Source organism: Thermobia domestica, chromosome 8 (assembly GCF_964235325.1).
Source record: "Thermobia domestica chromosome 8, izTheDome1.hap1.1, whole genome shotgun sequence".
NCBI classification, from domain to species: domain Eukaryota; kingdom Metazoa; phylum Arthropoda; class Insecta; order Zygentoma; family Lepismatidae; genus Thermobia; species Thermobia domestica.
In genome coordinates, this window is record NC_137461.1 from 14,699,984 (window position 1) to 14,726,017 (window position 26,034).

The following is a 26,034-nucleotide window of genomic DNA, read 5'->3' on the forward strand; positions in this document are numbered from 1 at the left end:
TGTTTCTCTTGTTCTAATATTCATACATATTCCTAATAATGACGATCATAGTTACTACTTGTAAATAAGTTATGCTGTACGAAACCTTTACCAGATCTCACTACCAATAAATAAACAAATAAACACACAAACAAATATTGTATACCTATTAGCTATAACCAGATTCAGAAAAAAAGTGATAGACAGCATTTTGTTCTCGATAATCGAATTTTTACATCAATATCCGCACGAAGCCCTAACTACCGATTGCCGTAGGAAGAAGTGAGAGGGAAATGAATAGACATACGTTTGTTCTCTTCATATGTGAATGTGTGTTTAATAGTCCGTGAAGACTTGCTTCATATATACGAATGTAGCATGCATGTATGTTTCTCGGAAATAAGTGATTAAGAAGGAAATTGGATTTCACATACAAAAAGTGTAATTATGACCAGTTTATTTTGAAAGATCTGAAGTACAATTATAAGGTAGCAGTTTTTGGCAATTACGTTATTTAAAGTAATTATGCTGAAAAAGATGGTTATCTTTTTTTCTCCTCTCTGAACTAACATAAAAGTGAAAGGACATATTGAATGGATTTTCTCATTATTGTCCTGAACCAATACGAAAATTCTCAATTGTAAAATTTTGAAAAGTAATTAATGTATTCAGTAATTCAATTATGTGTTTTGAAAAAACCCGATTTCTTGAAAATTTTCACATATTTGTTCTTGGAAGAATGAGATAATTCAATTTCACTTTATTCCTTGGACCTATTATATTAATTTTCAGATTTATTTCACAAATGTGATTTACAATTTTCATGTAAGAATCCATTAGATATCTTTGGCATTACACGATTTATCCAACTGCATACCAATAAAACGCAATCGTGTGGAGAATAAAAGTCGAAATTCCTGTCTACGTCATGAGCAGGGATGGATTTAATATTTTACCGCCCTTCACTCCGAAGTACAAAATTTTAACATAATAGAAGCTTAAAACTTGAACTTATTTTATATATACTTTCGTTTCAATGTGTGTATATATATATATATACAGAGTAAGTCAAAATGATGGACCCAATTTCAGAAATGTATTCTGTGAAATCTAGTAAACATATGTTATTGGAAAACATTTGCTAAGAAAGTTAAAACTGTTAAAACTTGCTTCTAACCAAGGGCGCCGATCCTGGGGAGGCCGGGGGCTGGGTCCCCCAAAGCTCATGTGGGCCCCCCATTGTTTTTATGAATATACAATATTTTTCATAATTTGAATGCAATTTTCTTAAAATCTTCATATATATATATATGCCTTCTGCATCTGAATGGGCCTCCCCGAAATTTACAGAGAAATCGACGCCCTTGCTTCTAACATATCACAAGAATTTTATGTAAGCATCTTGCGTAACAGGGAACGTATCTAGCCGATAGTCTATTTCCTGCAAAATGTTTTTATAACATGGTGGGTTCAATATCGACCCAGTCGATTTTCATTTACAGATGCAGCCCCGAATCTCTGAAAATGTTCATACCACTCACGAATGGCGTTCCCCGTAGGTGGTCCTCTTCGATATTTGTTATAGACATACGGTTGCACACTAATCGCAGACTTTTTTTTTATATATGATAAATCAAGGACACAGAAAGATCTCTGTTCTCTAGTCAACGCCATTTTCCTTAACTACTCGCTGCTGATTCAACGGCAGGAAGTGGAAACACTGCGTAGAAACTAAAAATGGAAAAGTTAACCTTTCGAAGCCCCATCTCTCACAATAACATATGCTTACTAGGTTTCACAGAATAAATTTCTGAAATCGGGTTCATCATTTTGATTTGTCCTGTAAATGAATGCAGTTCAATTTGAATCTTCTGTATAGAAAGATTATCCAAATTTATTTCTTTTAAAAAATACTTTACAATGTGTGTGATTAGTTCTGGAATAATAATAAAAAAGAAATTTCTTTAGAATTTTCGTCCATAATAGTGTGAATATTCAAACACGACAAATATCACTAAAATAAACAGAATAATTGTTTTAACTTGGAATTTATGTTTCTGCTCTGTACAATTACTGTATTCATTGCAAGAAATCAGTGACGGATGTAGACGTGACCGGGGGACTAGACCCCTAGTTTTTTTGAGTAACAAAAATAATTTAAGCTATTATTTATATATTTTTAAAAGTTTATAGTAAATTCATGATATACCTATCATAGTCTGGGTTCTTCCCCCCAGTTTTTACTTTCTAGATCCGCCACTGCAAGAAATATTTTTTTTTCAATTTATCTTGTCTCCCGGTCCCGGTCATAAAAACTCCCGGTTAAATCAAGGGTACTGATTTCGAATCTCAATATTATCCTTTGATTTCATTTTCAAGGAAATTTGAAATTTCTTGAAGCAATTTCCTGACTACGTCATGACATAGGAATTGGCAGGGTAATCGAGGGTACTGATTTGAAATCTGGAAATTATTATTAATAGGTCTTTTCATTTTCCAGGTAAATTAAAATTCCATAAAATTAGTGTTGCACACGAAAGGAAAAGTACATCTTAAAATTTGAGCCGAGATGAAAAACAATTACAATTCTCATCTCGTTTACGCAACCCTAATTTACCCAAGATCTGAAACACTGTTAGTGTTACATTACGCAATCCTAATTTACCCAAGATCTGAAACACTGTTAGTGTTACATTACGCAACCCTAATTTACCCAAGATCTGAAACACTGTTAGTGTTACATTACGCAACCCTAATTTACCCAAGATCTGAAACACTGTTAGTGTTACATTACGCAACCCTAATTTACCCAAGATCTGAAACACTGTTAGTGTTACATGATTCATAGTATGAAAGTATTAATTGATGAAGTTATTGTACGAACACAGTGAAGAGCACTTTCAATGTTTAAAGATACACAATGGTTTAAATGTTGTTATATGTACACTCATGTCCAAAATTATTGTCGCATGTCTATAAATATATCTTTGTAGGAATATAGTTTGATAACGAATTCTTCCGGTATTTCTTATAATGTTCGTATGTGTATAATCGACAAAGACATGTATGTGGCAAATTTCATGTGAAAAGAATAGTAAATAATAACAATAAAACGGAAATAAAACTTTCTTGTCCATTTAGCAATTTTGTTTTAGTCATTCTAATTTTCATATTTATAATTCTTTTCTTATGAAATTTATCACAAATATACATTTTCCGATTATAAACATAGTATCAGTATTAAAATTACTCTGCAAAATCATTATCAAATTATATTCTTACAAGAAGACAGTTATAGATATGCGACAATAATTTTGGACATGAGTGTACCTCTCATGACACGAATGGATTCTGCTAGAGCTTTTCTATTTCAACTGTGCTCCTTCTGGTGCTGCTGTCGATGTGTGATTTCTCGTACCTCCGTCGAAAGAGGAGGAACAAGTTGCTGCTGCCGAGACCTTTCAATTGTTCGATGCGGAAGCGTTGCCACAATGAATTACTTCACAGACTTCGCTGTGCTCTGTCTTCTTAACTTTTCTAAGTAGCCTACGATCTTCACTCGTGAAGACCAAACGGCTGAATGACAAATTGGCAACACAGCTGAGGTCATTCACTTCTTTTCCCTACGCAAAGCATGGGTTTCATCGGCCAAAGGGTGGTGGGTGTGAGACCGAAGTATAGTTCGTATATTTTCCGAGGGCATAGGTGCAATAGACAGGTTCCAGCATGTAGATGAAATTAATGAGACAATTAAAAGCCAAATTTTGTGTATACATTTACAAAACGAGTCGAGGAAAGGTTTCCGAGAATTGAGACGAGACGAAAATTTCATTTTAAAAAATTTACGAGACAAACTAGAAATAAGGTTTTCTCATCTCGTCTCGTGCACAAATACTAGGAAGAAAATGATATTTTGTGGGACCTTGAATAAAAAGTTGAGAAAAAGACTCATAAAAATTCTTCTTGTGAAGTATTGTGTGGATCAGGAACATGAACATTATGCACAAATGATGAAAAGCGACTGAAAGAGTTCGAAATGTGGTTGTGGAGAAGAATGGAGAAAATTAGCTGGGTCGAGCGGAAATTGAATGAGAGAGTATTAGAAATAGTAAGGGGGAGAAAAGAACAACTTTAGACATTATTAAGAAGAGGAAGAGAAACTGGTTGGGACATTGGCTGAGAACGAACTGTATCGTGAGGGATGTGCTGAAGGGTATGGTGGTGGGAAAGAGAGGGAGGAGGTGAAGGAGACTACAATTAATGGACGATATCAAAACAGAAAAATCGTATGAAAAGACGAAGATTGCGAAGCATGGAAGCTTCTCAGTTGCGGGAAATGACCTGCCAATACTGCCAGAATACCTTTCATGATGATGTATTATGAGACTGAAAACAGCGTGCTCAATCAAGAGTACAGGTTCAAATCTGAAGATTATCTATTTATGCCGTATTTCATTCTCGAGGTAATTTGAAATTCCTCAAAAAGAGATTCTCGTCTATGTAATAGCATTGAAAACAGCTTGTTAAATTCATGATGTCGATTTTGAATCTGAAGGCTGTTTCTTTTTCAATATCTGATTTTATTATCAGGAGAGAGAGAGGTACTTCCTTACACTAGATTCTATCGATGTCATGGTATTAAAAATGATCCGGCAAACAGTGATGCGAATCCATGAGGAAAATACCATTTTGTGGAATTTTTTTCACATTAATTTCTCGTAAAGGGATAGACGGAATTTTCCTCACACGTGACAGCAAATATGAGATGTTTCATCAACAACAAAATTCTCTATGTGTGGAAATTAAACCAATGACTTCTTAATAATCTTGAAATCATTATTGATTGACAAATTTTGTTACCAGAAAAATGCATGCAAGTGCAGAAGTAACCTGTAATTCTCAAAAAAGAAGCTTCCAGAAATGTAAACTGTGCGTGCTGTGCTACTTTTCAAATACAAAGAATATAATTAACTGAAAAAGAAAATAAAAAATTATTCAAAATGAGAAACAAATAACTTTGAAAACGTTCTACCAAAACGAGTGGAGAATAAAGTTCTTCTGGTACCCTTGTGTTCATTAGATCATGATGACACAAAGCAATTACGTAAGTACCAAATCCTAAAGACAAAATGTAGGACCTAGTCTGTTTTCGAGAAACATTTTCAACTGTCTCTTTCAACTAAGAAAAATAGTTATTCATCAACTACTTTACAAACGTAGAAGATCGGATTTAACGGGTATTTAACTTATATATTAAAGAAAATGTGTGATATACAAAAGTTTCATTTTTCATACGTTTTAATTGATATTCTAATTTTGTAATTAGTAGGGCTATAACATGGAAAATCGAAATTCATAAGAATATCCCATGGTAATGCGCCCTTGCTGACCAAAGTAGAACAAACAGGACTTGAAGAGGTCGATCATTTCAAATATCTGGGAAGTATTTTATAGGGTATTCTCGTAATAGGCGAGTTAAGTATATCGCCTATTAAGAGAATATGGACAATATATAATAATGTCCAAATAAAATGCCCTACAATAGATATATTTGATGTACGTATAAAGAACTCTTTGATACATACTTTAGCATGTAGAACAAATATTATGCAATGTAATCATTTATGCATAATACTGAACACTGTCAATGGGTATACACCTATTGTGTTCAATATACAATAAATAACTAAATTTTGATTAAGGACACGTACTGCACCAGAGAGGTCAGATCGAGAATTGTCATAGCCAAAGAAGCATTCAACTAGAAAATGTCACTCTTAACTAGCAGCCTTAATATTGGACTAAGGAAGAAATTGGTCAAGTGCTATATATGAAGTATTGAACTGTATAATTCGACACTTTGACATTACGAAAGTTAGAGAAGGAATATTTAGAGAGCTTCGAAATGTGGTGTTGGAGGAAGATGGAAAAGATAAGATGGACAGAAAGAGTACCGGTAACAAACGGATATCTTTAAAAACGGATAGGAGAGAAGAGGACGCTTCTAGCCACCATTTTCCGTAGAAATGCCAATTGTGTTGGACACATCTTGCGAAGAAATTGTCTTCTCTATACCTCTATAGAAGGAAAGATGGAAGGAAAGCGAGGAATAGGAAGAAGAAGAACACAAGTGATCGATGATTTGAAAAATAGAACAAAATATTGAGAGTTAAAAGAGGGAGCTGAAGACCGAGAAACATGGAAGAAACATTTCCAGGTCCAAACTGAAAATTAAGAAGAAGAATAGAAAATAAAACCTCATTTAGTCCCAGGACCTGCCAAAAGGCACAATACTTAATAATAATAATAATAATAATAATAATAATAATAATAATAATAATAATAATAATAATAATAATAATAATAATAATAATGGGATTTTCTCGACATAGGATTTTATAATGTCTCAGTTGGCATCACTGCCGGCAAATTGGTGGAACTGATTCCAAATGTGAACCCATTTTCCGAAAGCTCGTTCCACTGTCGAAGATGCAGAGCGTTCCAGAAACTGTAAATGACAGAAAACTCGGCTCTTTTTTCTCTTAACGTGGCTGCTTAAAGTGACGACATAAGCAGTATCCATTTCCGCCAAGTTAAAGAAAAAAAAAAGAACATATAATCTAAAGCGAGACGGACATTACATGTTATTTCCTATATGTAATTTTATGTGTTAAAATACGTATACATATATATATTTCAGAGCGAGTAAAGTGTACGTTTGTAGTAGATTATATTGTCTCGCGTTAAAAAGAAAAATGAACAACTTTGAATTGCATTGGGAAAGAAACAAGGCTTGTTACATTGTTATGTTTGGCGGGAATTACAGTGTTTCTGCTTTCGTACTTCTGTGTACCGCATTGTATGCATATAAGTGGTGCGGTTATATTATTACATATGTTATTTTTCATTGCTAACAAGGAAAGAAAGTTCGCTACAATAACTAAAAATTCTCTTGTTGTTATTCGGAAGCCATAAATCTCCCTCTTTTCCTTCCTTCTTATTATTTTTATATATATAAAAATCCAAATATTACATTTTATATAAAGTGTAGAACGCTTTGGTCCAGGCTTGCCAACCATATAAGGTTGTAAACTTTTGAAAATGGAAAGACCGGACACAGGGCCGGCCCTAGGCAATTTGCAACCCTGTATAATGGCATCATTTGCCCCCTCTTTCTCCAGAAAGAAAAAAAAACTTAAAATCCCCGATTTATTACCCCATCATGAACAACAATGGGGAGGGAAAGAGCACCCTCACTCAGAAAGGCCTAAACACTACAAATACAATCTCGTTCTGTCTGTTTTTTCTTTCTTTAAATAATAATCTATTACGTTATTGAAAGATAAAGCAAACACGCCTCCAGAGGAAATTCAATATAGAATTCAATATCGAGCTTCAATCTCAATGTATTAGTTTGCAATCCCAGTGCTCCTAGCTCTTTTATTTTTCTTTCTTAATTTTCCTTCTAGAGATGTTATTTTTTTTTAAACTTATTTCTACCTTCAATGATAAGGCACTTGTTGCTAACAAAGACAAGACTAAATTTCATATCAAAACTATGATAACTAATTAAATGGAACAGATGTTTGCTACTGTTCGAGAATTAAGTTCTTGTATTTGACAAGAATCAAACAAGTTATGCTGGGACCATTTGCTTTACCACTGTCCATGTGAAGTTAAACTAATACGAGCTAATTATGATTTATGAATGTAGTATTCAAATAGAAGGTCAGCTTAGTAAATTTAACTACCTTAATCATTAATTCTGTTTCCAACAAGAAATCTTTATTTTAAATAATATACTTCCGACATATTTTGCCGCCATGTGCAAAGGCACGTGTTGCACATATGGTAGAGGTGATCCTAGCCGGAGATCGTCCTGCAGTACATATACTCTTAAGATTGTGCCATCATCGCTTGTCAAAAAAAAAAAAAAAAAAAAAAAATCGGAATGTGGTTACTTCGCATAAAATTGAGCGATTCGGGGTACGAATTTACTAACTTTAATTATGTTTGAAATATTTACTATTCTCTGTTCAGCGTAAGCTCTAAACTCCGATAAACAAAATATTTGTATCCTTCCGCTTGCCACAAATACGATTGGCTAGTGGTGTATCGCTCCCACTCCCCACGGGGAGGAGCAAATTATACACGTGCATTTTGACAATACTGTCTCGTGCTGTCCAGATATTACAGCAGCAGCAGAAAAAAAAATCAAAAGATTAAAAAAAAAATATATATTAGAATTTCTCTGGGAAGCAATTGTTGCTTAGTGAGTAAAGGTTTCCTTTGTTGGTGTTTCACCACAACACTTGCGGAACTGGGATTCATGTCAGCCATCTTTCAGACTTAGAAGCAGAACACGCCCCCACAGTTGAATTGGCGCCATAATTATTGCGCATGCTTAGTATTTATTTCTATTGTTTCATTAACCATACTCGATTGCAGTATTATTTCATAATTCGTATTATATTTTTGTCATTTGTAATAATGTAGCAGTATTACTTTTACTTCGTAGTAAAATTAATAATCAAATCACATGAACTATTTTGCGGAGGAGTACAAGCGTCGGTAGACCAACAGCAAATCAGCGAGATTTAGTTTCACGTGGCTTTGTTTATCGCAGTTTAGAGCTTGCGCCGAACAGGGTTTAAACTTATTTATTGCAGTTTTGATCGAGTCGACACATGCAATGTTTGTAGTCTATCATCAATAATACATTGTATTCAAAACAGAAAAGCAAATATAATTGACAATATAATTATGGCATGCACACAATATACTTGAAGAATAATATAAGTCTTACCAGCTTCGCTGGGGCTGGGAATGTCTCACAATACTTTCAATGCTTTTACTGAATCTATATGCGTTATTTAATTGAAAGATGTAGCTGAGAATGAAGCAGTACTAGCTACGCTCTTGAAAATGTACTTTCTTTGACCTTTAAAGAGCTTTTGACAATTTCAGTAAATTTTCTTACTTTCACCTCTTCAGCTAATTCCTTGCACGACAGATCGATACCAAAGTGAATCATATGCTCTGCTTTAATCATGTTAATCGACAAACGATTCCTTTCGTCACTCCAAAATAATCTGAATAGAATACAAAATATGAGTAGTAAGAGGAAATATTACCGGACATTTAAATCCGGTTTTCAGATCGTACCGGACATAGGAAAAGGTCAAAAACAGACCTTTTCGGTAAAAAATACCGGACGGTTGACAATCCTACAACCATATGATAGTTTATCGTGATATATGATAATTTAACCCTTAATCCTCTATACAATAATGTCCTTGTGGATAAATAATAGGTGAATACACGATAATTTTGAATGTGCACTTTTTTGCATTTTTTAAATGTGCAAATAAATTGTACATGAAATAATTATAAGAAACATACATACTGGGGTTTTTTAACAGTCATTTCTGCTAAAAATAAATCAATAACGATATGGGAATTGGCAAATGGCAACTCTGCATCTATTCTTTAAATTCAACTTCTTCTACGAGGGAGTGGAAATATTGTTCTTTTTCAGAATAGTGTTAATAAGGATGTTTAAAAAATTGGTGAAGACATTGGCGCCGATTTGGAGTTCGAATTTAAAGATTACAAGGTAAGTTTATTATATATTGTTGCTACAACGGTTCTAGGTGACAATGCACTTTAACCATGTCGGTCCTGGTGTCCCCACAGGGGACATGAAATATGACAACATTATTATTGCTTTACAACTTTAAAATCCGACTGACAACATTAGAAACTGTTTACAAGGGATGATCTATTTATGATTATCCCCTGCAAAAAGTTTTCAATGTTGCCAATCTGATTTTTAAGTTGTAAAGCAATAATAATGTCGTTATATTTTATGTCCTCTGTGGGGGACGCCAAGACCGACATGATTAATGCTCGGCGGGACCTGTCGCTGATGGTTTTCTTCCGACGGTTGTTCCTCTTTGCGGATGTGGTTTTGCCGTGAGGTTTGTAGGATACTATCCCTCATGACACTCCCAACATACTTGTCACTGTCATCACGATCACAGACACGTAACCTAGCGCTAGCAATTTACTCCCTATGAAAATTAGAAGAGGTCGTCCATTTTATACTACCACATTTGCTTTTATACTGCACACCTGTTCTACTGCTCTTCACGTAGTACGGTGTCTCCTGTATAACACATAACCACCATCGACCCAGAGCTGCGGCCACCACCTGCCCGTTCTCAAGCCAGACACCTTTCAACTCCTAGTATTTTCTTTAAACTGATAACATCCCGCTTATCGAAACATAGCAAACGGCAAAAAAAAATGAATTATAGTTCAATAATTGTGGCGTTACAAAGCCAATCCGTCCGATCGGCTATACCATACATTTTAGACCAAACATGAGAAACTGGTTGAATTTCAAAATTAATTATAAATCTCTCTAAACAAACAAAGCATGTGTCAATAGATATTTAGATGGGAATTTAATCTCTATTCAATATCGCATGACAGTAAATCTATTGGTTAAAGTTGAATTCCAAGCCACTTTGTATTTGAGGCACGTCCTCACCAGTAATCGAACCCAGTCCACGTAGGTAATTTATTTGGCTATTCAGATATATAATAACATGTTCAACAACTATTTGAGCGGTCAAAACATTTGTCCAATACACAGAAAAAAAATCTGCACGACGAACTCTTGAACAATATGCTTTCTAGTGGTACCACTATGCCAAGACTGGGCTGCGGTGTCCTTGAACGGTAATATCCAACGTAAGTACAGATGAAACATCCGTATTTAAGATAGTAATGCACGTCAGCAGGCGAAAACAATAATTTACCTTTAGACGTGGGTCATCATCCTAAACAAAGATGTTTCACCCATATTTCATTTGATACTGTCTGAGGAAGCCGCACGTGGATCACCGTCGTAAATACAAGTGTTTCACCCACATTTCGTTTGACACTATTGTGGAGGAAGACGCACGTGGGTCACCATAGTAAACACAGGGATTTCACCCACATTTTGTTTGACACTACTGTCTTAGGAAGCCTCACTCGGATCACTATCGTAAATGCAAGTGTTTCACCCATATTTCGTTTGACATTACTGTCTGAGGAAGGCGCTCGAGGGTCACCACCGTAAATACAGGTGTTTCACCCACATTTTGTTTGACACTACTGTCTCAGGAAGCCTCACTTGGATCACTATCGTAAATGCAAGTGTTTCACCCATATTTCGTTTGACATTACTGTCTGAGGAAGGCGCTCGAGGGTCACCACCGTAAATACAGGTGTTTCACCCACATTTGCTTTCACACTACTGTCTCAGGAAGCCTCACGTGGATCATCATCATAAATACAAGTGTTTCATCCTATTTCGTTTGACACTACTGTCTGAAGAAGCCGCATGTAGGTCACCATCGTATATAGAAATGTTTCACCCATGTTTCGTTTGACACTAGTGTATGAGGAAAGCGCACTCCAATCTTGGTATGGTGATTCCACCATAAATCATATTATCCAGGAATTCACCGTAATTCCTAGACTTTTTTTTTAGTGTAGAATCCTAGACTTATTTGATATTAGTTCTACTGAGTTTTGATTCCTGTACCAAAACCTTTTTACTCGAGTGAGAGAGATGAAAGATCGATTCTCGGTGTCGGATCAAATGAAATTATCTGATCAAAATGGTTTCGTACTCTATACCGAAAACCAAATATCCAAGGAAATTTGTTCCGGGGTCGGAACCAAAACTGATTTTCTAAGAATACTGATTTTCTAAGAATACCAAAACTGATTCTGTTCTGGAACTTAAACCGGAAGCAAAATTACTTAAGTTCTGTAACAAAACTGCTGTTAAGTGATTCCCTCGAGTTATCATTTCACACTTCTTCACCAGCATTTGTAGTTTGTGATCTTGAGCTAATGACGTTTCCAAATCATGATGTCAAAAAGTATTTCGGTTGTCTTGTCGAAACACGGTGCTTCCAGTGCACAAGGGAATTCAGTTCACTTTTTGGTCATTTTGTATATAATATTCACTTTTAAGATCTCTGTTTGAAACTCATATCGGAGCTTAAAAGTTTCAAGTCCACACATTGTAAATAACTACTGTAATGTCATCAAAAGTATTACTTTCCCATGTACTTAATTATGCCGTACAAATTTTGTTTCGTTTTCTTACAGGCAATTAAACTTGATTCTCTTGCTTTCTGAACGACCCACATTGTGGTTTTAGGTTTTCTGAACAATTATATTGAAATGCATTTTGGTTCTCTTACTGAAGCACACCGAATTAAAACCTTTGTTTAGGTTCCGGCACCATTAACAACCCTGTGTGCAATGACAATAACGAATTAGCTGTTAATCATGGAAGTCATATCAATATAAATTCACCCCAACTTCAATTCCATTCTTCAGCACCGTTACTTCTTGCACGCCAGTCTGTGTGGCCCTGTCTCTGCCAGTGGAGAGAACCTTCATTAAGGTTAGTGTAAAGGGACAAGTTTTGTCGATAGATGTCACTACAGTCTTCGAATCTCCCCTATGCATTTTTTTTTTTTTTTTTTTTACCTTTCACGAAAATTTACAATTCCTCTTACAAAATTTAACCTAGAGACTTCAAATGTTTAGAGAAGAAACTTCATAACCTAGTAAAGGGAACAATCCGTGTCGATTTCTTATTTAGAATTTTCTTCATTGTTGAAACAGTTCTATTGTTAAAGGTTTGAATATCCATTTCAATGATCAAGGCATTTCAACAATGAAGAAAATTTTAAATAAAAAATCGGCACGGATTATTGCCTTCGATAGATTATGAAGTACCTTTTCTAAAAATTTGAAGTCTGTAGGTTGAAATTTGTAAGAGAAATCGTGAATTTTCGTGAAAGGCGAAAAATACATGGGAGAGATGTGAAGACTGTAGCGTCATCTATCGGCAAAACTTGTCCCTTTAAACCAACCTTAAGGGTATTCAGCGCAGATAAGGCGCTGGAAATTCATTTTACTATTTCATACAAGGCCTGTTCGGAAAGTAATATACCTTTTATTGTGAAGCAACTGATCGATGATAGTGTAAGTCAACTACCGAGCTAGTGTTTGTTCAGTTTTCTCCAAACTCTCTGGAGGTAAAGGACAGGCAATTTCATAAACCTCTTTTTCATCTCTTGTACAAGTCGAGATGAAGCTACCTAGCCAAATCTAACGTGAGAACGCTGTCCTAGCCACCCTACAGTCCCGATTTGCATCCCTCAGACTTATTTTTTGTTTCCCCGTTTTAAATCGCCCTGAACGAACATCGTTACAAAAAGGTTGACGACGTGAAAGCAGCTTGTGACATGGCTTTAAACGCACTTCCTGAACAAGCCTTCCAAGATGCCTTTGCAGATTGGAAATCCCGTTGGCAAAGATAAATCGATGCAGGAGGACAATATTTTGAAGAATTTTAATATACTGATATTATTATTCTTATTATTATGTAAATAAATGTTTTTTTATATACTAGTAGACCTGGTGACATTACTTTCCGGACACAGACCTTGTATATTATTTTTCCTTTTAATAATTTAGGATCGTAAGCAAAAATAAAATTCGACATGAATTTAGCCTTGGAAAGTAAACATAAACAATAGAATTTAAATGACCATAAAAGTATTGTATGCTAATATGAAAAAAAAAAAGAAAGGTGAAGGGCATTGCAATTATTTAAATAAGCAAGAATAGTTGAAAGGAAACGGGTTAAAAATACAGTAGTTTATGATGAAAATCACTGAAACAAAATCTCTGATGTATGATGTCACAGTTGTCTAAGAAATTACACCTCTCAAACACGCGAGAGAAACAACGAACTGGAACAACAAACACATATTTACGTACGAACATACATTTTCCCAACCACAGAGTGTGTTTTACTCAAGCATACAATCTACCATTGCATACGTGGTTGGTAATCATATGCCAAGACAGGGCGTAGTCTCATATGTCTTGTATGTATGTATGTATTCATATGGGTATGACTTAATTCAAGAAGGTAAAAATAAGTATACACATTACAAACAGTGTCCTTTTTCCATTTTCTTTTTTAAAAAAGGAAAGAAATTGAAAGTAAAATTACTGTCAATAGTCAACTAAATAGGTTTTTAAATGACGTTTAAGAAATTTCGCAATATTTTCTAACTTTATGAGAGGAATTAAATGCTTTGATGACAGTTATGTAAAGTTTGTAGGTTTTTAACATTGTCGTCTAACATTGAATGAAACTGTTAACATTTCCGTTCTGACAATAAGACAAAGGTACTGTCCAGGCAGTGGCGTATTTAGGATTTTGTTTCGGAGGGAGGGCTATGCACGTTAAGTGAATAAGCACTTATATTTTTTTTCCTTTTCCTCTTTTAATACCCAAACACACAAGGGCGTCATTGGGGAAGCAGGGATGGGGGAGCAATACCCACCTGAGCTTGAGAATTAAATAGGCCTGTATTTTAATCGATTGTCTATTAATGTACTAGGAAGAAACGTGAAACTCGCATGCCGGTGGAAGATCTTACCCCCCCCCCCAGGCAAATCTGAAAGACGCTTCTGTAAATACATGTTGAATATTTGTAATCGCATTTCAACTTAACTGATTTCAATTTTTAGAATGTGAAAATATACAGTTTTATCTGTGTAAGTTTTTACCTGAAAGAAAATGTTGAGACAAGTTGAAGCTGAAATATACTGATTGCAGTTTTAATGGCAAGAATTGCAGACCGGTGAATTTTATGTGATATGATACACACAAAAATTTAGCAGTAAATATAACCTTTTATTCTATTCATAAAAGGGGCTCCTCCGTGGCTAAGCGGTTAGCGTACGCGCCTTTGGCGTGGGTGGCCCGGGTTCGATTCCCGGCGAGAGCTCATGTGGTTCGGATTCCACGTTAATCAGTAGGTCCACGTCTCATATAGCCTCGCTGCTGAACGGGACGTTAAACACAAAATCAACTCAACTCTATTCATAAAAGAAAAAGCAAGCATTTTCTTGGCCTACCTAATTTCCCGGAATACTTATTCCCTTCTCTTGAGTTTCTTTAATTCAAACATTTGTCATTCTTTATAACTAAACGACGTAAATATTCCTTTGCTAATAATAACTAAAGTCCCGTTATGTTGATATCCGTGCAACTTGGTGTGGAGCGCCAGTTTCGCTTTTTAGTTCCTTTTAGTTTTGGTGTTACTGACGACTGACGACTTGCATCATAACTAACAATGGTCGTAGTATGATAGGAGAAACGAAAGAAAGTACCAACTAAGAAGAAGAAACAGAAGAGTAGAATACGAAAAAAAAAAAAAAAGAACGCAGTTCCTACATGGAATGGAATTTGAGAAATACATTGTTATTTCTGAAGAAAGAACATAAGAAAATGGAAAGTCAATGAAATTCTTAGAAATGGTAAGAAGGATTATTGTTGTATATGAAATGCGAAAAATTTATTTCAGGGAGGGGGTAAGCTTGACCCCGATAGCCCCGCTAAATGTCACTTCAGTCCAGGTAATATGCTTCAAAGCAATTACATTGCTTGTGGTTACTGCACTAGGAGAATGTCTTTCTCTGACACGTAATTTGTAGTTACTGTATCTATGATGCCGATATAACGACTTCCTTGTTAGTCGAGAGATCTAGTAACTAATAGAGCTCCTGAGCTGCAGAACAAAAGATTAAAGTAATTTTGATATCCAGTATGTAACGTGCATAAACTAATAGCCATTTAACAACTTCGCAAAAAATATATTTAGAACTAGGAATTTTAGATGCTGCAACTTAATTTTATTTGGCAATTAAAATACCCAAATTAGCTTATCTTGGAAAGAAAACATCACATGCATATTCTAAACTGTATTTTGTTTGCACCTTCTAACACTTTATTTTAAATACAAACACATTTTTTGCCCCTTCTCTGAATATCATCATCTTTTTACACATTTTTTCTCCTTTGCCGCATTTTATTTCTGTAATATTCGTAATTAAACAAGGATCACCAAATGTATACAGCATGACGTCACTTTCGCTTCAGTGCAGTCTCGTTAGGAGAAAGCTATTGAATAGAATGTAAAGGGAGGTGGCAATATCAAACTAACCAATCACCAATTGGTATTTTTGAGTGCTTTGCTACACACAAAGTTAAATTAATTAGTTATTCTTTCTTTTAGCTTAACGTCCTACGATTATGACCGTTTGGCTAAGGGAGACGATGATTAAAGCAAGTGAATGACAATGGAAGAAACGGTGGAATGAGCATGTGGGAGGAAACGGGAGTACCCCGACAAAACTCACGGACACAATTGTCCACTACTGTGGGCCACATCGTGCCCGTTACAGAGGTAAGCGCTTCACCACTGAGCCTTCATGGCCCCCTACTTGTTTAGTTATTACATTGTATTTATGTGTATACTGACAACATAGGCGTGCGCACGTGGGGACAAGTGGGGGCGCTGTAAACCTAATGTTTTGGCATTGCGATTTTTTCGATTTTTTAAAATAATTTTCTCAGCTAATATGAATTATATTTCACAAAAACGGACCCTGAAAGACGTCTGTAATCATCGCTATACAAAATAACACTTTGAACTTTGCAATACTCGACCAAAATTTCCCGATTTAGTTATATTTTAGTCTTTCTTCCGTTTGTTTCCTCCGAGCAGTATATTATCACACACACACACACACCTAACATACTATCTGTAGGCGCCGACTCTAAAAGGGAGTTGGGGAGAAGCTTTTCTGTTCCTTCTCTCCAATCTAAAAACAGAGGGGTTTTGCTCTTACATAATTATAAAGAAAGTAATGATTACTAGGTGTTGCATATCTTCAGAAGTACCGCTATTGACTCCCCCCCCCTAATCCAAGAGTCTGCGCACGCCTGTGGCTGACAACATTGGACTGATAACCAAATTCCTTGCATTATATCCAAGTTCTTGACGGATTTCAAACCTGTAACAATAGAAATAGTTTCTAAGTTCGACGGAGGCGTCGCACAGTGGTCGAAATAGAAAAAAAAAAAAAAAAAAAGCTGGACAAAAACCCGAAAATGAACTCTATCACTGGTACGAACGTCTATAGTCGTTTAGTAGAGGAATGTCCACTCTATATAGAACGGATCTGTTTTTCATCCTGTCGTCTCTCGTTCATGGAAAAAACACCTGTCGAAAGTGGATAATTGGCCGTCTTTGTAAATATGCTTTTCGTATGTGGTAGTATGATGAAACTGTTACTTTTAAGTATGTTGATAGTTACGAGATATTAAATATTGGTATTGCTGATTGGAACAATAGCAATCCTTTAAGGCCAATAGCAGGCCTTTGAGGTACTTCATATGCGCTCTGGGGGCATTTTTACAACACTATATTCAAAATCAATTCTTTACTATATATTTGTAGATTTTTAAAATTTTTCTAGCAGTCCAAAGTTTCATTTTACTTTTTAATATTTTATGTGGTCTCTCAATTAATGATTCTTGTTAGAATTAATTGCTAGTACCTGCTGCCTGGCAAACGAAGTGAGCTTCAATGAGTCTGGAAGCGCGCTCAATGCTCACAGAAACTGACTGCTAGTTCCGTTGTGTCATGTCGTCTTGTCACCTAGACAAATCTTCGCTGGAGGATTTACTATGTCTGTAGCTTCTCTTCCAATAGAGATGTTAAGTCAGGAAGCTCAGAAGTCTCGAAACAGATTTCCACTGGTATCGCGAAAAATGGTGCTGGAAAAAAATCTAGGAATGATACAAATCCAGACTTGCTAAACATTTTTTGTCATCGTCTGACCCCATAATTTTATCGCTCAGACCCACTATGCGCCAAATCATAACAATATGCCACATAGTGAGATATCTGCAACTTTATTAAGAATAACATTACCACAAGTTCTAAATTATTTTTGTTTTCATAACGACCCAAGATGATGCTTGAAAACCTGATTTTGAAAATGTGGACTTTTTCGCCACCTATATAGGCAACCCGCATCACTGACCATAAACGGTAAATTATTTTTCACATTACAGCAGAACAATCAAAAATAGCGTAATGTACCTTCAAAAAAATACCACATTGACAAAGCCACGCTTTTAATACTCCCGCAAATAGTTTCGCCGCGTTTTCTCGTCATTCCGACCACTGTGCGTCGGGTAAATTCCATTAAGATCGGAAATATTTTACGGAAGTTCTCGTGAAACATATACATATATACAAATATCAATGCCGGCTGAGCTGAATGATAGAAGTTCACTTACTCATAACGATTTACCTGCTTGAGTAAAAGCCGTGAACAATGAGAATTGTCTTAAACGTTGGGAAAGAAGAGTTGAGAAACGGCTGGAAGGGAAATCGAACAGAGAAGGTAATAAAAAGCCACAGAAGGAGGCTGTGTCTTGTGGCTACTGAAAGCCGGAACAAAAGAGTTAAAAGAAGTGGATACAATTCAGGAAGAGCATCCGTTCATATAACGTAATTGTCTGCCCCGAAGCCTAATATTAAATAATAACCCTCAAGGACTTCGAGTACGTTCTCTTGTTTCTTCCAACGCCACTTGCAATATCAATGGTTTGGTTATCATCTGGGTAAACAGGGGCATAAATGAGAGCTTCACAGATTCTATTATGCACAGGATGGAAATTGAGTTTTGAAGGGCCTCTAAATCTTACATGGCTATGTAACATATGGGAATGTAACAGTAGCATAGTCCTGGAGAAGAGATAGTACTGGGGAACTGCCTGAGTGAATTTGCGTGATGGTTAATGCGTCAGCGAAATGCATCGAATTAAAACCTGTGGTTCGAAGCCTTCTTCAATATTATGCCCTGTCTTTTAGAACTTTGATGTTCCATATGGGCATAAAGATACTAACAGTATGGCCTATGATGCAATGCCGCGTTCGCAAACTCTCTTCATTGACTTCTATCCTTAGCCAACTGGATCCAGTTTCTACTTTGTATTCCAATCTCTGCGAGATCCATCTTAATATTGTCCTACCATCTGCGCCTAGGTCTTCCTAATGGTCGTTTTCCGATTGAACTTCCAGTTAAAAACTTTGAAAGTGTTCCTATTTTCTTCCATCCTGGCTACATGGCCTGCCCACCTGAGCCTCCTAGAATTGATTACCCTAACTATGTTTGGTAAACGATGTAAATTATGTAGTCCCTCGTTACGAAGTTTCCGCAATCCCGCGTTCCGATCCTCTTGAGTTCGAATTGGGCATAAAGACATACAAACTCGAACGACCATGGGAATGGTAGCTCAGTGGTAGATCGTTTACTTCTGGTGCGAGGGTTCTCTGTTTCGATTCCGGAGTATGTGAATTTATGATGGACAGCGTCGTATTTATGAGTTCTCTCCGAGTTCTTCTGTTTCATCTCACATCCTTCCTCCACTTAATCTTTCATAATGAAATGAAATTAAATATTTCAGTTGAATATTCCACAACTATGTCCTTTGGGCTAAGGGAGTCAATGATTTAGGCAATATGGTGATGATGGAATGATAAAGTGGGTGTACCCCGAGAAGATCCACGGACACGATGTTGTCCTCCACAAGCTTACTTGCCTAGGAATCGAATCGTGGACCCCACATACCAAAAGGTAAGGGCTCCATCACTGAGCCACCATGCCTTCCATATTTTGATGTAATGTGGTTTATTGAGTTATAGCAAAAAAATAATTTGACCCCTATTTTACGAAGAATAAGAGCTAAATAATGTATATCTCAGAACTAAATTTTCTTCTGATGAAGGTAATATTTTAGAATAACATGTGAACAATTTACAGCTTAATTAAGTACAATTATGGACGCTGCCAATTTTATATAATATCTAAGAATTTAATTTTTTATCAGGTAAAGTAGCATTAATTGCTTAAAAAATATAATAAATAGACGACAGTGAAAATAAAATTGACAGTTACATTTTTCGTGTGCTGTTTTATGGCTGGTATTTTAGCATAATACTATTAATGTGAATAGTGTCAGAATTGGATTACCGGCGAGGCAGGGGTGCCCGCAAGGGGGGGGGGGCTATAACGCAAACTGCGTCATTGAAATATTTGGGGGGGGTAAAATCTATATAAATATGTTTGAGGGGGTGTAAAAATTAATCGAAAAGATTTTTTTTTTCATGGAAGAACACCTATGGATAGACAATTGTGTGTGGGGGGGTGCGTCATGGACATAAGGGGGGTGGACACCACTGCGGGCGAGGTAACAGATTTTTTTCATTGTTGACTCATCATTGTAAGACAATTGTGGAACTGTTTCAATTAAAAGGCACTGAACCCTGGTCAGGAGAGCTAGAGTTAAAAGTGATTAGAGCCAGTAATGTATTGATACACCTTAACGAAAAAAAATCAAATGATAGTAACCATCCATTCCTGTTAACGCCAAGAAGGACTTGTTTACTTTAATTTGTTGCTATCTAGGTATAATCAGATCTGGATTAGCGTTTACGCTTACTAGATTGGATGGAACTCCCTTCTCCCCTGCCTTAAGTATTATATTACAAAATAAACTAATTTATTGGACTAGAAATTGCTGATATGGGCGTTTCTGCATTACGGATTCATTAGGCTTTTTCCTTTTCTGAGATCAAAATATAGCTGGATCAAGAAGCTTTACCAAATGTACGAGTAAAATTTCCCTCACGAATTAAAACAGAATAGACAACAGCACTTTCAAATTTAGTAAGGAAAATTATAATTGAGATTACATTAGATTACCTCTAGACAGACAAGCTATTCCGAAAACAGCCTAGGACACTAGAATTTGTTAATCCGGTAATGAAAATAAAATGAAATCTTTCAGTTTTACGTCCCACGATTAGGCTAAAGGAGACGGTGATGATGAGTAATGAATGAAATGGTGGAATGAAGAAAGTGGGAGGAAACGGGAGAACCCCGAGAAAACCCACACACACGGTGTTTATCCACCACAAAGTCCACACGGCGCGAGCTGGGATCGAACCAGGACCCCCAAGCACCGGATGTGAACGCTCTACCACTGAGCCACCGCGCCCCCAATCCGGTAATGAATATAATTATAATCGAACACTACAAAAAGTGCTTATTCTTGTGTTTTTCAAGCCAATAAAATAATAGTTAATTTCAATCTTTTCGTAAATGGACTGATTTGTATTCATTTGTGATAAGGATACTGTATCGGATGAGATCTCTATTTAAATAGTTGAATGTAGAATGTGAGTCAGTGTAGTACATTTGATATTCTCCCACCAGGAATGAAATTCGTGACCTAACGCATTCAAGCCAGTGAGATAGGCCACTTGATTAGCGAACAGGACTGATATTTTAAATAAAGCATCAAGTGGCTCACTTGTGACCAAATACAAGATTCTCGTCTTTATTACTGGATTTCTGGGTTCAGATCCCGTTTAAATACATGTTATTTATTTGTTTAATAAACTTCCAGAAACAGTCTTCGAGACCAGTTTACACTGCTGTAGAAAATCACCAATAAATCAATAATATTATCAAGAGAGGGTCAAAAGACAAATGAACACTGTCAGGGTCTGTAATCAAAAGAAATACATCCCCGAATTCGCTTGATGAAGCTGGCGGAAGAGTTTAAAAAACATCAGGTCAACATGTTGGCTTCCAATTTCGAACATAATACTCCACGGTTGCAAAGGAAAAGCACTAACGATGCACAATTTCTTATACGTTATGATTTAAACATTATCTCATTTGGCCTCAGTACTGAAAAAGGACATTAAACTCTACACGAACCAATAAAAAAAAAAAAAAAAAAAAAAAAGAGCGGAGGGTCCATCCACTTTAAACCTAAACATTACACGCTGTGAAATTAAGCAGAAAGAAAAATAAACAAAAATATTCAAAAGATTTATACGGAAATAACTTGATGTTTGGAAATAATCATGTATTTCATGTTGTGAAAGCGAGATTTGAATTCCGAAAGTACGTCTAGCTCAGCAACAGATGATTTTCAGATTTGTTATTCACGAGACTAGAATTTTAGAGCTGTCTCGTCTCGGAGAGATGTAGTGAAAGTACTTTCTCTTCTCAAACAGTATATACAGTATTTCTTCTATTGGAACAACTCTATGATCTTGCATTTCCTAACGAAAATTTTTGTTACGTCTCTTTTCGTATTCGTAGCCAACACTAGTCTACACCTTAGTTCACTCAACAAGAGAGATTATTTACTACAGGGCATTGATAAGCTTGAGGAAACGAGTTGGGTACATGTTTAAATTTAACGTTCCACTATTATACACTTTAGGCTAAGGGAGGCGGATGATTAAGGCAAGTGAATGATGATGGAACAATTAGTGGCATGAGAAATTGGTGGGAAACGGAAGTACTCCGAAATCCCACGGACACGATATTGTCCACCTACAACATACTTGACCGGGGATGGAACGAGGTACCCCACGCACCAGAGATAAGCGCTCTACCACTGAGCCACAGTGCCCTCGTACAAGTCGGGTAAAAAAAAAAATAAGAATATAGAGTTAGTACAACGAACTCAAAATCTTAAAGTAATCTCGATGCAAATGTGTAATCAATTATTATTGCTACTAGGATCACGCAGTCATTCTTTTAATACTGTACTCTTAATAAGTTCGTCTTATAACTCTTGAACGAAAGTACATTTTGGAATTCTGTCTTCTTGTAATACACAACCACAGTGATTATCTGAGTGGAGTGTGTTAGTGGAGTCAATATGTTAAAATGTTCACTGTTAACGGTGACTTTGGTGATAGCTATTCATATCCCCATTAAAATCTATAACACTCTCTGGCTTCTATGCAACCTGCACAATACCAAAGACACGTTGGTTGCCTATAATGGAAGGATATGAAGCTTTCCTTACTGCAAGCATCTCGGCCGAGTTTGTTAATATAGTGAATCCGTTAATATCTTCATGGTTAACGGTGGCTATCCTTATCCCGTTTAAAATCTATAATATTCCCTACCTTCTATGCAACCTGCACAGTAGCCAAGAAACGTTGGTTATCTATAATAAAGGGGTATTTAACTTTAAATTACAAAATGCCTCTGTGGATGTCCCATACACGGAATCACATGATTCCCTTTGCTGTCTTTAGCAGGTCTTATTATTATTATGAACAGTGAACCACATGAATATTGGAGAATAACTGGCAGAAAGACTAGTTCCTGTATTAGAGGAGAATGGAATCCTATACTAATGGGGCTACTCAAGCGTTCCCTCGACCTTGTTCTAATATAGTGGTTCTCAATCTTTTAAACTGACGACAGATTTTACTGAATACCTACGATGTAGGGACACACTTAATTATTTTTTTAATTATTAATAATATGAATTATAATAGTGTAACACTATAACATTCTATGAACTAGTAAAATGAAATGAAATCTTTCAGTTTAACGTCCCACAATTATGCCGGTTAAACTAAAGGAGACGGTGATTGTGTGAAATGAATGAAATGATGAAAGTGGGAGGAAACTGGAAAACCCCGAGAAAACCCACGAGCACGGTGTTTTTCCACCACAAAGTCAACACGGCGAGAGCTGGGATCGAACCAGGCACCCCAAGCACCGGAGTTAAACGCTCTACCACTGAGCCACCGCGCCCCCTGCGAAAACATTGATGACCCTTGTTGAGCACTATTGCAGAACTGGATCAGGGGAAACTTCGGCCAATGTTTAGTTGATCGGGACCAACCTCCGTTTTATTGAATCGAAAAAAAAAAAAAATAAAATTTCACTAATTTCTGTTAATATTAGCTTAGATTAGGTTTGGTATTTTCAATTAGCACTTACAACATCTAAACATTTAGCTCCCTTCATCTAAAATATAAACTGAGATTTCAGCTCCGGAGATGCGCGCCGACTATGTAGGTGCTCCAGGGCTCCGACACCCACGACCCAGGTTTGAACACGCTTTTCTTTCGTTTAACTTAGCCGTCTACCGACTGAGCTAGGGCAGCCCCAACTTATCCTTATAATACTGGTATATTTTACTTTATGAGAGCACATTCCTTTGTGACAGTGTTTATAAAAGATTCTAACTAAAATTTAATCAATCAAATATCGAGACTTCCCTGAAAACATATATGTAGGCTGATGTGTCCCAACATTGATATGCACCCACATAAATTTTGGAAAGTCGGCGCGGTTGGCTCCGGGAGGAAATTTTCCTAATTTTATTCTCTGAAATAATCACTGGTATTCAGTTCTCCAGTAATTAGGTCTTCCTAACTTTTACCTGCATTGATTCTTCTCCCAACATGTTTCAAAATTGAAAATATAATTTAATGAAATTAAATCTTCGCGTTTCATGTCCCACGGTTACCGTATGCCGGGTAGGCTAGAGGAGGCGGTGATGATGAGAAATGAATGAAATGGTGGAATGAAGAGAGTGGGAGGAAACGGGAGAACCCGAGGAAACTCACGTACACAGTGTTTGTTGACTACAAAGTACACTTGGCGCCAAGCTGGGATCGAATCAGGGACCCCCATGCACCAGAGGTGAAAGCTCTACCACTAAGCCACAGTGGCTCCCATATTTGAAAATTGAATACTTTCAAATATTGTATCGTTGACTTGTTTAAAGTACAGAAAAATCGTACAAAATACCCGCTAGGAGGTCTTCCGCCAAATATTTTTGTTCCACGAAATAAATCGAACAGTTCCTTTACTAATCTAGTTGGTATGTATAGACAAGTATGTTTAAGTCAAACCAAATTATAAAAAATAAATAAATAAAATAAAATAAAATAAAAAGGCTTAATCAAATATTAGGTTATTTTGAGCGAATTTCTTTTATCTGCGAGTCAACTATACTTCCATTTAACTCAGTTGCATATTATTACATTTAAAAAAATAATATTCACAATAAAAAAAATATTACCTGCTTCTTTGTTTCAGTTTTTAATTTTATGTATTCACAGATGATTCACACTGATTGCACAGATGATATGCTCCATCTCTCTGTAAAGACACAACTGATGTTTTTTGCACCACTGAGTTTTTTTTGTGTGCACCCGTCAACCACCGAACCGAATGACTGGCTGCACCGCGTGTAATGTTCTTCTATTACGTATTATGGTTGAAAGTGTGTGTGTGTGTGTGTAAAAATCGTGTGTCGGTGAACCTCGAGTTCTCCGCTCTACCTCGCAGGCATCTTTCCTTCACTGCTAACACACATTTCAGTTCTTGCTATTATTCTCCTGAACCGACCTTCTCACAGTCAGCTGTTCGCAATGGGCGTGGTACCTTCCCTTCCCCTACACTCCCTCCCCCACTTTTGCTTTTTTACACACTCTTACTTTTATTTTCCACATATACACACATGTGATATAACATTTTACTAATGCTCATGTAGATGAATGAACAACGCACGGTCGCAGGTTCCATTCCCGGTGAGAGTAATTTTTATTTGTGTGATGCTCAGCATCGCAAGACAACGACAGAACTATTTAAATCAACAAGTAGAGGATTCTGATGCAGGAAGCCACAAGTAGTGATGACAGCTAATGTGCTGACCATACATCACTCAGTATATACCGTGGGCTCTGGGTTGTATAGCTACTGACTACTTTTTTATTGATCAAAAGTCACTTACGATAAAGTACTATTAAATCAATCTCAGAAACTTAGGGGGACAGATATATACTGAATTTTCGTACAATACCCTCCAAAATAATTTGGTTTGGTTTTATTAGATTTGGTTTGATTTGATTTGGTTTGGTTTGATTTGGTTTAGTTTGATTTGATTTGGTTTGGTTTTTATTTGTTTTGATTTGGTTTGGTTTGGCTTGGCTTGGTTTGGTTTAGTTTGATTTGATTTGGTTTGGTTTTTATTTGTTTTGGTTTGATTTCGTTTGGTTTGATTTGATTTGGCTTGGTTTGGTTTGGTTTGATTTGATTTGGTTTGGTTTTTATTCGTTTTCGTTTGGTTTGATTTGGTTTGAGTTGATTTGGTTTGGCTTGGTTTGGTTTGATTTGATTTGGTTTGGTTTTTATTTGTTTTGGTTTGGTTTGATTTGGTTTGATTTCGTTTGGTTTGATTTCGTTTGGTTTGATTTGATT

The 26,034-nt window shown here is 36.2% G+C and overlaps 1 protein-coding gene across 1 annotated transcript in view; it reads right to left on the reverse strand.

The window, feature by feature from the left end:
- The window catches only part of Gld (Glucose dehydrogenase), an 85,943-nt gene extending 60,942 nt beyond the window's left edge, over positions 1-25,001 (reverse strand). The window contains exon 1 of the mRNA XM_081768109.1: positions 24,854-25,001. The gene's annotated coding sequence lies outside the window, so the exon portion shown is untranslated. The remainder of the gene's footprint in view (positions 1-24,853) is intronic.
- Positions 25,002-26,034: the final 1,033 nt, after the last annotated feature.